Here is a 3,683-nt window from a genome sequence, read left to right as displayed (position 1 = left end):
GTGGATCTGGAACTTCCTGCTATGGCCTGTTTTAGAGCTTCCCAGGTGGCGCTAGTGGTAAAGAACCCACCTGCCAATGCAGGAGACGTAAGAGACTCGGGTTCGATCCCTGGGCTGGGAAGATCCCCTGGAGGAGGGCATGACAACGCACTTCAGTATTCTTCCCTGGGGAATCCTGTGGAAAGAGAAGCCTGGCAGGCTACGGTCCATGAGGTCACAAAGAGTCGGACACGACTGAAGCAACTTAGCACGTGCACAATGGCCAATTTTGTTATTGTTATTTTTTACCTATTATCCCGGATGTAAGGGGCTTTACACTTTCTACTAAAGTAGTGAGTATGTCTGTTTGCATTAATAGCCGGAGTTGTCATGGATGGGATAGGCCTCCTCACTGCTGGTTGGGCCCATGCCTAGCTAGCCTTTCACAGCTGTGTTCACGGCAGTCCTGAGTGCACATAAGGGGCAGTTGTCCTGGTTCTATTTTGCAAGTGCTTTGTGCATCTTCATTTTTCTTTTGACAATTCTCCTGTGCCATCGTAATAATGGGAGCCCAGTGGTTGTATCAGGCAGACTGTGTGCCTTTATCTGCAGCACACAGAATTGCAGTGAATGATAGCAGCGTATTGTTCACCTTCATGGGGTCTTTCAGGAGGATGGAGTAACTGGCAGCTGTAAAGCAGCAAAAAGACTCTCTCTGGCAATGTTCTGTAAAAGACTAAAAATAACGTTACAGAGCCTCATCTGCATAATAGTAACAGAATTCAATATAATGGTGTACAGAGTAATAACAAAATTCCATTCTTTAAAATTCTAAAATGCATTGTCTATACACTTGCTTTCTTCATTTTCGTAATGAATTACTTTGGAATATTCATTTCACCACAAGTCCAGCAAGATCTTGACCACAGCGCATTTAGAGGGTCAACTTGCTTTACATGTCTCAAGGAATTCAGCCGATGAAATCGTTTGAACTAACCAAGAAGTAAAATGCTAATGTTCTAAAGGTATGCTTTCACCTCTTTTTAAAAGATTGTACTATATTATGAAAATATATTCAGAAAATTATTAAATAAAAGTATCATCTAATGGTGTGAATTCATGCTGAGTTGCTTCAGTTATGCCTGACTCTTTGTGACCCTATGGACTGTAACTCTTAGGCTCCTCTATCCATGGGATTCTCTAGGCAAGAATACTGGAATAGGTTGCCATGCCCTCCTCCAGGGGATCTTCCCAACCCAGGGATCTAATTCAGGTCTCCTGCATTGGCAGGGGGGTTCTTTACCACTGGTGCCACCTGGGAAGCCCCACGTCTTATGGTAACATGCTAAAATATGTTGTGGCCTAAAATAGGCATGGTCTATGGTTTTGAGTTTTATGGAATACTGAAAACCAACATCATAGAAAAGCAGTTTAATTTAAGCATGTTCATGTAAATCTGGAGGAGCTTAGAGAGAAATTAATCCTTGAGACACAGTATCTGGTTCATTTATTCAAAGTATACAGTATCGTCATTGTAGAAACTTTCACAGCACTGCATGGTTGGTGTCATAAATCTGTGACAACCCATGACAAATCATATATTACACAGTTAAAAGTATCATGTTGCTGCAAATTTGGTTTGATAAAGCTCTGCATAATTTAGAGGTTGAAGAGAAATGTTCACTTTTCAATTAAGTAATTTCCATGGTGAAAGGGTTTAAACTGAAGTGACATAAAACAATTTTCATCTAAAAATGTGTTATATCACAGCCATAATTCAAGTAGGCTTTAGAAAATGTTGCATTTCGTCTAATTAGCAATTAGCTTAGAGATTTGATGATTTCCCTGGGAAAGTTGTTCTAGTATTCAGGATAGAAGGTCACATTTCACACATCTGTCTGCCACACACACAAATGCATACCTTCTGCCTCACATACCTTTGTTTTCTGTGTCATTCACCCTTTGAGGCTGTTTTCCAGAGCTTTCCACTTGGGCAAAATGAACCTCTTCTTTTCTGAACATCAGCAGCCCATCCTCCCACCCTCTCTGCTTCAGGGTTGGGGGAGGCGGGCTTTAGAAAATGGAAACTGAAGGCTCCACTTTGCAAATCCTCACAAACTCCAATTTCACATAAACATTACACCCCCAGGGAGACTGAACCAAGAGACTGACGTCGGACATTTGTTTGAAATCACCAAGCAAAATCTAACATAAAGAGGAGTGTGAGATGAACCTGTGCAGAACATCAAAGACCAAATGTTTATTCCTCAGGACGTCAGCAGCCTTGAGAGTGCCATGGATCTGTCGGTTGGAAGCCTACTATACAGGTTAGCTCCCCGAGTGATCCTCAGGGACGGGGGATAATCTATCAGCTACTATTCCAGCTATTCCATGTCTTGTATGTTTGATGCTTGTGGCTTAGACTCATTTGTGTGTGCGTGTTAAGCTGCTTCAGTTGTGTCTGACTTTCTGTGACACTATGGGCTGTAGCCCACCTGGCTTTTCTGTCCATGGAATTCTCCAGGCAAGAATATCACACCTTCCTCCAGGGGATCTTCTCCACCCAGGGATCAAACCCGCATCTCTTTTGTCTCCTGCATTGGCAGATGGGTTCTTTACCACTAGCACCAACCTGGGAAGCCGTTAAACACATCTGAAGTGCCTAATTAATGCGAGAGAATCCGAAGTGTTGTCACCACAGACCAGGCTATCCCAGTGTTGTCTTTCATGAGCTCTGATGTTGGGCTGCTCTTGTGCCTGAAGCTCTGTAATTATAGACTCAACCTTTGTTTCCTGGTAAAAAGCTGTCCTTAGTGAGAGAGAAAGTGCTTTGTCGGATCCTTCCTATATTCCAGAGCTTCCCTGCTGAGGTGAGGCATTGTATTAATGATCTCAAATACCTCATTGTCTTGCTGTCTATCAGTCTGTCCTCAGACTATTTTATTTCCACATATCCTGATTCTTTTGAGTAATTCTGGTCCCAAGATTTGGAAGACTGTTCAGCTAGGTGAAAAACTCCCAACCATAAAACAAAATTTTAAAAAAGGAAACCCAAAGCAATTAAAGCTTTAATTTTTTATGGCCCATATTTCTATAAATGTAAATGACTAATGAACATCATGAAATATTAACCATGTTGGTAATCCAGGGTTATGTACAATGTCAAGTCACTCCCCATTGTCAATGAAAAGCTCTCAGGCAGCAGTTTCTAAAAACAAACAGAAGCTTCCAAATGTCCCATCAGGGGAGTAAGAGCTCACTGGAGGCCACATTTTTCATAAGTGCCGGTCTTGAATGGAGGGAAAAACTTCACTGGACTCCAGGCAGGGCAGGAAAGAGAACTACATGGGAGGACATAGGACAGACCTACAGGGAATCCACCAGGGGTTGTGACCTGATGCAGCAGGTGCTTTGGCGGAAGGGACACCTCCTACCATGATTGAATTCAGGGTTCATATGTGTTCATGTATCAGGAGGTTATATCAGAGAGGAGGCCCTACTAGAGACTGAACTTGTTTTATTTCCTTTTCTTCAGCACAGTAGATATGGGCCGTGTCCTGGAGTAATGAATGCTGGCAATGGTCTTAGGGGCATAACAGTGTCCTCCAGAAAGGGCATTAGGGGGCCCCTAGAAGTCAGGGCCCATGGCCTGCTGTAGCAGGCAGGTTATCCAGGGAGAAAGGAAAGCTCACCTAGAGGAAGGG

This window comes from Budorcas taxicolor, chromosome 4, assembly GCF_023091745.1.
Source record: "Budorcas taxicolor isolate Tak-1 chromosome 4, Takin1.1, whole genome shotgun sequence".
NCBI lineage: Eukaryota > Metazoa > Chordata > Mammalia > Artiodactyla > Bovidae > Budorcas > Budorcas taxicolor.
The sequence above is the reverse complement of the archived record's forward strand: the minus strand, read 5'-3'. Positions refer to the sequence as shown.